Source organism: Oncorhynchus gorbuscha, unplaced genomic scaffold (assembly GCF_021184085.1).
Source record: "Oncorhynchus gorbuscha isolate QuinsamMale2020 ecotype Even-year unplaced genomic scaffold, OgorEven_v1.0 Un_scaffold_6190, whole genome shotgun sequence".
Lineage (NCBI taxonomy): Eukaryota > Metazoa > Chordata > Actinopteri > Salmoniformes > Salmonidae > Oncorhynchus > Oncorhynchus gorbuscha.
Window position 1 is genome coordinate 7,501 of NW_025749849.1, and position 9,603 is coordinate 17,103.

A 9,603-nucleotide genomic window follows, 5' to 3' on the forward strand; every position below is an offset into this window, starting at 1 on the left:
GGTTAGATGGACTTCTACAGGTCTGTGTGTTTAATACAGATGGACTTCTACAGGTCTGTGTGGTTAGATGGACTTCTACAGGTCTGTGTGGTTAGATCGACTTCTACAGGTCTGTGTGGTTAGATGGACTTCTACAGGTCTGTGTGTTTAATACAGATGGACTTCTACAGGTCTGTGTGGTTAGATGGACTTCTACAGGTCTGTGTGGTTAATACAGATGGACTTCTACAGGTCTGTGTGGTTAGATGGGCTTCTACAGGTCTGTGTGGTTAGATGGACTTCTACAGGTCTGTGTGGTTAGATGGACTTCTACAGGTCTGTGTGTTTAGATGTACTTCTACAGGTCTGTGTGGTTAGATGGACTTCTACAGGTCTGTGTGGTTAGATGGACTTCTACAGGTCTGTGTGTTTAATACAGATGGACTTCTACAGGTCTGTGTGGTTAGATGGACTTCTACAGGTCTGTGTGTTTAATACAGATGGACTTCTACAGGTCTGTGTGTTTAGATGGACTTCTACAGGTCTGTGTGTTTTACAGATGGACTTCACAGGTCTGTGTGTTTAGATGGACTTCTACAGGTCTGTGGTTTAGATGGATTCTACAGTCTGTGTGGGTAGATGGACTTCTACAGGTCTGTGTGGTTAGATGGACTTCTACAGGTCTGTGTGTTTTAGATGGACTTCTACAGGTCTGTGTGGTTAGATGGACTTCTACAGGTCTGTGTGGGTAGATGGATTACAGGTCTGTGTGGGATGGACTTCTACAGGTCTGTGTGTTTAGATGGACTTCTACAGGTCTGTGGTTAGATGGACTTCTACAGGTCTGTGTGTTTTACAGATGGACTTCTACAGGTCTGTGTGGTTAGATGGACTTCTACAGGTCTGTGTTAAATGGACTTCTACAGGTCTGTGTGGGTAGATGGACTTCTACAGGTCTGTGGTTAGATGGACTACAGGTCTGTGTGGTTAGATGGACTCTACAGGTCTGTTTTAGATGGACTTCTACAGGTCTGTGTGGGTAGATGGACTTCTACAGTCTGTGTGGTTAGGTGGACTTCTACAGGTCTGTGTGGTTAGATGGACTTCTGGAGTCTGTGTGTTTAGATGGACTTCTACAGGTCTGTGTGGTTAGTGGACTTCTACAGGTCTGTGTTTTAGATGGACTTCTACAGGTCTGTGTGGTTAGATGGACTTCTACAGGTCTGTGTGGTTATGGATACAGTTCAGATGGACTTCTACAGGTCTGTGTGGTTAGATGGACTTCTACAGGTCTGTGTGTTTAGATGGACTTCTACAGGTCTGTGTGGTTAGATGGACTTCTACAGGTCTGTGTGTTTAGATGGACTTCTACAAGGTCTGTGTGGTTAGATGGACTTCTACAGGTCTGTGTGGTTAGATGGACTTCTACAGGTCTGTGTGTTTTACAGATGGACTTCTACAGGTCTGTGGTTAGATGGACTTCTACAGTCTGTGTGTTTAATACAGATGGACTTCTACAGGTCTGTGTGGTTTAGATGGACTTCTACAGGTCTGTGTGTTTAATAGATGGACTTCTACAGGTCTGTGTGGTTAGATGGACTCTACAGGTCTGTGTGTTTTACAGATGGATTCTACAGGTCTGTGTGGTTAGATGGACTTCTACAGGTCTGTGTGGTTAATACAGGACCCTACAGGTCTGTGTGGTTAGATGGACTTCTACAGGTCTGTGTGGTTAGATGGACTTCTACAGGTCTGTGTGGTTAGATGGACTTCTACAGGTCTGTGTGGTTAGATGGACTTCTACAGGTCTGTGTGTTTAGATGGACTTCTACAGGTCTGTGTGGTTAGATGGACTTCTACAGGTCTGTGGTTAGATGGACTTCTACAGGTCTGTGTGTTTAATACAGATGGACTTCTACAGGTCTGTGTGGTTAGATGGACTTCTACAGGTCTGTGTGTTTAGATGGACTTCTACAGGTCTGTGTGTTTAGATGGACTTCTACAGGTCTGTGTGGTTAGATGGACTTCTACAGGTCTGTGTGTTTAGATGGACTTCTACAGGTCTGTGTGGTTAGATGGACTTCTACAGGTCTGTGTGTTTAGATGGACTTCTACAGGTCTGTGTGGTTAGATGGACTTCTACAGGTCTGTGTGTTTAGATGGACTTCTACAGGTCTGTGTGTTTAGATGGACTTCTACAGGTCTGTGTGTTTAATACAGATGGACTTCTACAGGTCTGTGTGTTTAGATGGACTTCTACAGGTCTGTGTGTTTAATACAGATGGACTTCTACAGGTCTGTGTGTTTAGATGGACTTCTACAGGTCTGTGTGGTTAGATGGACTTCTACAGGTCTGTGTGGTTAGATGGACTTCTACAGGTCTGTGTGTTTAGATGGACTTCTACAGGTCTGTGTGTTTAGATGGACTTCTACAGGTCTGTGTGTTTAGATGGACTTCTACAGGTCTGTGTGGTTAGATGGACTTCTACAGGTCTGTGTGGTTAGATGGACTTCTACAGGTCTGTGTGGTTAGATGGACTTCTACAGGTCTGTGTGGTTAGATGGACTTCTACAGGTCTGTGTGTTTAGATGGACTTCTACAGGTCTGTGTGTTTAGATGGACTTCTACAGGTCTGTGTGTTTAGATGGACTTCTACAGGTCTGTGTGTTTAGATGGACTTCTACAGGTCTGTGTGTTTAGATGGACTTCTACAGGTCTGTGTGGTTAGATGGACTTCTACAGGTCTGTGTGTTTAGATGGACTTCTACAGGTCTGTGTGTTTAGATGGACTTCTACAGGTCTGTGTGTTTAGATGGACTTCTACAGGTCTGTGTGGTTAGATGGACTTCTACAGGTCTGTGTGGTTAGATGGACTTCTACAGGTCTGTGTGGTTAGATGGACTTCTACAGGTCTGTGTGGTTAGATGGACTTCTACAGGTCTGTGTGTTTAGATGGACTTCTACAGGTCTGTGTGGTTAGATGGACTTCTACAGGTCTGTGTGGTTAGATGGACTTCTACAGGTCTGTGTGGTTAGATGGACTTCTACAGGTCTGTGTGGTTAGATGGACTTCTACAGGTCTGTGTGGTTAGATGGACTTCTACAGGTCTGTGTGTTTAGATGGACTTCTACAGGTCTGTGCTGTGTTCGGTGATGTATATAACAGTGTTTATTATTATTACAGGTGGATAGGCTGTGTGGCCGTGCTGTGTTCAGTGGTTCTGGTTTTGACCTTTAACTTCCTGGGTCTGTTGTGCGGAACGTGTGGCTACGACAAACAGGCCACGCCCACCACCCGCGGCTGCCTATCAAACACCGGGAGGCAACCTGCTAATGGCGTGAGTAACCATGACAATATCCTGGCAGCATCCATAATATCACACTTCTCTCTCTCTGCCCCCCTCTCTGCCCCCCTCTCTGTCTCTCTCTGTCTCTGTCTGTCTCTCTCTGTCTCTCTCTCTCTCTCTCTCTCTCTCTCTCTCTCTCTCTCTCTCTCTCTCTCTCTCTCTCTCTCTCTCTCTCTCTCTCTCTCTGTCTCTCTCTGTCTCTCTCTGTCTCTCTCTCTCTCTCTCTCTCTCTCTCAATTCAATTCAATTCAAGGGCTTTGTCTCTCTCTCTCTATATATATATCTGTCTCTCTGGCTCTGTCTCTCTCTGTCTCTCTCTTTGTCTCTCTCTCTGTCTCTCTCTGTCTCTCTCTGTCTGTCTCTGTCTGTCTCTCTCTCTGGCTCTGTCTGTCTGTCTGTCTGTCTGTCTGTCTGTCTGTCTGTCTGTCTGTCTGTCTGTCTGTCTGTCTGTCTGTCTGTCTGTCTGTCGGTCTGTCTCTCGATCCTCTCTGTCTCTCTCACTGTCTCTCTCCTCTTCATCTCAGAGGTGTAGGGTTCAGCTTCATCTTTGCCTGGGTATTGATGGGGCTGGTATCAGCAGGGTTTGTTGTCGGGGGCAACATTGAGAAGCTGTTCTGTGAACCGCTTGCTAACAGACAACTGTTCAAGGTACACACCTTCCCCCTTTCTCTCCCCCTCTCCCCTCCCTCTCTCACCCTCTCCTCCTCCCTCTGTCACCCTCTGACCTCCCTCTCTCACCCTCTGACCTCCCTCTCTCACCCTCTCCTCCTCCCCTCTCTCACCCTCTCCTCCTCCCTCTCTCACCCTCTGACCTCCCTCTCTCACCCTCTCCTCCTTCCTCTCTCACCCTCTGACCTCCCTCTCTCACCCTCTCCTCCTCCCTCTCTCACCCCTCTCCTCCTCCCTCTCTCACCCTCTCACCTCCCTCTCTCACCCCCCTCTCACCCTCTCTCTCACTCTCTCCCCCTTCTCTCTCACCCTCTCCCCCTCTCTCTCATCCTCTCTCACCCCCCTCTCTCACCCTCTCCCTCCCTCTCTCTCACCCTCTCTCACACTCTACCCTCTCTCACCCTCTCGCCTCCTCTCTCACCCTCTCTCACCCTCTCCCCCTCTCTCTCACCTCTCTCACCCTCTCCCCCTCTCTCTCATCCTCTCTCACCCTCTCCCCTCTCTCACCCTCTCCCCTCCCTCTCCCCCTCTCTCTCATCCTCTCTCACCCTCTCCCCCTCTCTCTCATCCTCTCTCACCCTCTCCCCCTCTCTCTCATCCTCTCTCACCCTCTCCCCCTCTCTCACCCTCTCCCCTCCCTCTCTCTCATCCTCTCTCACCCTCTCCCCCCTCTCTCACCCTCTCCCCTCCTCTCTCTCACCCCTCTCTCTCACCATCTCCCTCCCTCACCCTCTCAGTCCTGTGTCCTCCAGTATCTAGACACTACAGCCCTGTGTCCTCCAGTATCTAGACACTACAGCCCTGTGTCCTCCAGTATCTAAACACTACAGCCCTGTGTCCTCCAGTATCTAGACACTACAGCCCTTACCTCCAGTATCTAGACACTACAGCCCTGTGTCCTCCAGTACCTAGACACTACAGCCCTGTGTCCTCCAGTTTCCTAACGTGTGTGTGTGTGTGTGTGTGTGTATGTGTATGTGTGCGTGCGTGCGTGCGTATAGATAATAGACACTCCCTACATGGTCCATCCTGCCAAGAAGAACTTCCTGCCTGGCATGTTGTTCCAGAACCCTAACATCGACCTGACTGTAGGAAGCATGTACCGGTGAGACACACACACACACACACACACACACACACACACACACACACACACACACACACACACACACACACACACACACACACACACACACACACACACACACACACACACACACACACACACACACACACACACACACACACGCTGTTCCAGAACCCTAACATCGACCTGACTGTAGGAAGCATGTACCGGTGAGACACACACACACACACACACACACACACACACACACACACACACACACACACATGCACGTTAGCACGCAGACGCACACAGACCAACACACACACACCATTCACATCACTGGACACAGACATTAGTTCATTTTGATTTAGTTGTTTACCTACGTGAATTCACAGTCAAATCAACAAAATACTAATTGGAAAAGGACAGTAGTTAGGATTACAGTAGCTAGGATTACAGTAGTTAGGATTACAGTAGCTAGGTTTACAGTCGCTAGGTTTACAGTAGCTAGGATTACAGTAGCTAGGTTTACAGTAGTTAGGATTACAGTAGCTAGGTTTACAGTCGCTAGGATTACAGTAGCTACGATTACAGTAACCAGGATTACAGTAGCTAGGTTTACAGTAGCTAGGATTACAGTAGCTAGGATTACAGTAGTTAGGATTACAGTAGCTAGGATTACAGTAGCTAGGATTACAGTAGCTAGGATTACAGTAGCTAGGTTTACAGTAGCTAGGATTACAGTAGCTAGGATTACAGTAGTTAGGATTACAGTAGTTAGGATTACAGTCGCTAGGTTTACAGTAGCTAGGATTACAGTAGCTACGATTACAGTAGCTAGGTTTACAGTCGCTAGGTTTACAGTAGCTAGGATTACAGTAGCTATGATTACAGTAGTTAGGATTACAGTAGCTAGGTTTACAGTCGCTAGGTTTACAGAAGCTATGTTTACAGTAGATAGGTTTACAGAAGTTAGGTTTACAGTAGCTAGGATTACAGTAGCTACGATTTCAGTAGCTAGGTTTACAGTCGCTAGGTTTACAGTAGCTAGGATTACAGTAGCTACGATTACAGTAGTTAGGATTACAGTAGTTAGGATTACAGTAGCTAGGTTTACAGTCGCTAGGTTTACAGAAGCTATGTTTACAGTAGATAGGTTTACAGAAGTTAGGTTTACAGTAGCTAGGATTACAGTAGCTACGATTTCAGTAGCTAGGTTTACAGTCGCTAGGTTTACAGTAGCTAGGATTACAGTAGCTACGATTACAGTAACCAGGATTACAGTAGCTAGGTTTACAGTAGCTAGGATTACAGTAGCTAGGTTACAGTAGCTAGGTTTACAGTAGTTAGGTTTACAGTAGCTAGGCTTACAGTACCTAGGTTTACAGAAGCTAGATTTACAGAAGCTAGGTTTACAGTAGATAGGTTTACAGAAGTTAGGTTTACAGTAGCTAGGTTTACAGAAGCTAGGTTTGCAGTAGCTAGGTTTACAGTATCTAGGTTTACAATCGCTAGGTTTACAATAGCTAGGTTTACAGAAACTAGGTTTACATAATCTAGGTTTACGGAAGCTAGGTTTACAGTAGCTAGGTTTACAGAAGCTAGGTTTACAGTAGCTAGGTTTACAGAAGCTAGGTTTACAGTAGTTAGGTTTACAGTAGCTAGGCTTACAGTACCTAGGTTTACAGAAGCTAGATTTACAGAAGCTATGTTTACAGTAGATAGGTTTACAGAAGTTAGGTTTACAGTAGCTAGGTTTACAGAAGCTAGGTTTGCAGTAGCTAGGTTTACAGTATCTAGGTTTACAATCGCTAGGTTTACAATAGCTAGGTTTCCAGAAGCTAGGTTTACAGTAGCTATGTTTACAGTAGCTAGGTTTACAGTAGTTTGGATTACAGAAGCTAGGTTTACAGGTGTTTGGATTACAGAAGATAGGCTTACAGTAGTTTGGATTACAGTAACTAGGTTTACAGAAGCTAGGTTTACAGTAGTTTGGATTAGAGAAAATAGGTTTACAGTAGTTTGGATTACAGAAGATAGGCTTACAGTAGTTTGGATTACAGAAACTAGGTTTACAGTAGTTTGGATTACAGAAGATAAGTTTACAGTAGTTTGGATTACAGAAGATAGGTTTACAGTAGTTTGGATTACAGAAATTAGGTTTACAGTAGTTTGGATTACGGAAGTTAGGTTTACAGTAGTTTGGATTACAGAAGATAGGTTTACAGTAGTTTGGATCACGGAATATAGGTTTACAGTAGTTTGGATTACAGAAGATAGTTTTACAGTAGTTTGGATTACAGAAGATAGGTTTACAGTAGTTTGGATTACAGAATATAGGTTTACAGTAGTTTGGATTACAGAACATAGGTTTACAGTAGTTTGGATTACAGAAATTAGGTTTACAGTAGTTTGGATTACAGAAATTAGGTTTACAGTAGTTTGGATTACAGAAGTTAGGTTTACAGTAATTTGACCAAAACCAAAAGATCCCACCATGTAAAACAAACCAATTGTCAGTCCTGCGTTTATTACATTGTAGAGACATGTCATGTTTCCATCAGCCATGACTTCTTCCATGGGTCAGGAGATTCACCCGGCTGGATGGAAACGTGGTCAGCCATGACTTCTTTCCATGGGTCAGGAGATTCACCCGGCTGGATGGAAACGTAGCCATGACTTCTTTCAATGGGTCAGGAGATTCACCCGGCTGGATGGAAACGTGGTCAGCCATGACTTCTTTCCATGGGTCAGGAGATTCACCCGGCTGGATGGAAACGTGGTCAGCCATGACTTCTTTCCATGGGTCAGGAGATTCACCCGGCTGGATGGAAACGTAGCCATGACTTCTTTCCATGGGTCAGGAGATTCACCCGGCTGGATGGAAACGTAGCCATGACTTCTTTCCATGGGTCAGGAGATTCACCCGGCTGGATGGAAACGTAGCCATGACTTCTTTCAATGGGTCAGGAGATTCACCCGGTTGGATGTGTGTGTGTGTGTGTGTGTGTGTGTGTGTGTGTGTGTGTGTGTGTGTGTGTGTGTGTGTGTGTAGAGACTGCCATGATAACAACGGGCTGTACCATGCTCTGCAGCTGGAGACAATGTTCAACATCAACACCTTCCTCAAAACAACCGTGGTATGTCAGGGTCTGGGGGGGTGTCAGCGTGTGTGTGAGGGGGTCTGTGTGTGTGTGTGTGTGTGTGTGTGTGGGGGGGTCTGTGTGGGAGGGTCTGTGTGTGTGTGTGTGTGTGTCTGTGTGTCTGTGTGTGTGTGTGTGTGTGTGTGTGTGGGGGGGAACTGTGTGTGTGGGGGAGGGACTGTGTGTGTTACAGTTCGACCATTGGGTTATTGTTCTAGATAAAGGGTTGAGATAGTCATTCCTAGAACTGTTACACAACCCTAACCCATAATTCATAAGGGTTTTTGTATCCGTCTCTGTCTGTCTGTCTGTCTGTCTGTCTGTCTGTCTGTCTGTCTGTCTGTCTGTCTGTCTGTCTGTCTGTCTGTCTGTCTGTCTGTCTGTCTGTCTGTCTGTCTGTCTGTCTGTCTGTCTGTCTGTCTGTCTGTCTGTCTGTCTGTCTGTGTGTGTGTGTGTGTGTGTGTGTGTGTGTGTGTATCTGTGTGTTTGTGTGTGTGTGTGTGTGTGTCTGTGCTTCTGTGTGTGTGTGTGTGTCTCTGTGTGTGTGTGTGTGTGTGTGTCTGTGCCTCTGTGTGTGTGTGTCTGTGTGTGTGTGTGTCTGTGTGTGTGTCTCTGTGTGTGTGTCTGTGTGTGTGTGTGTGTCAGTTTAACAAGGACCTGGTGAAGGTGTTTGACAGCGTGAGCATCGACCTCCAGAGCATTGTGTTATTGGAGCAGGATGGACGAGATAACCTGCTGACCTTCTCTGACGCTGGGATAGGAGATATTAACTATGTTGGCTTACCTAGCAGAGGTATAACCCCTGACCCCAACCCATGAACCCTGACCTAACGTGATAACCTGCTGACCTTCGACGGGATAGGAGATATTAACTATGTTGCTTACCCAGCAGAGGCATAACCCCTGACCTCTAACCCATGAACCCGACCCCAACGTGATAAACCTGCTGACCTTCTCTAACGCTGATAGGAGATATTAACTATGCTGCTTACCTAGCAGAGGTATAACCCCTGACCTCTAACCCATGAACCCTGACCCCTAACGTGATAACCTGGGTTGACCTTCTCTAACGCTGGGATAGGAGATATTAATTCATGTTGCTTACCTAGCAGAGGTATAACCTCTGGACTCTAACCCATGAACCCTGACCCTAACTTGATAACCTTTCTCTAACGCTGGGATAGGAGATATTAACTATGTTGCACCTAGCAGAGGTATAACCCCTGACCTCTAACCCATGAACCCTGACCCCTAACGTGATAACCTGCTGACCTTCTCTAACGCTGGGATAGGAGATATTAACTATGCTGCTTACCTAGCAGAGGTATAACCCCTGACCTCTAACCCATGAACCCTGACCCTAACGTGATAACCTGCTAACCTTCTCTAACGCTG

General features: G+C 46.2%; 1 pseudogene; it reads left to right on the forward strand.

Annotated features, from left to right (window-relative positions):
* Window positions 1-9,027, forward strand: part of LOC124029389 — a 15,763-nt pseudogene extending 6,736 nt beyond the window's left edge.
* The last annotated feature ends 576 nt before the right edge of the window (window positions 9,028-9,603 follow it).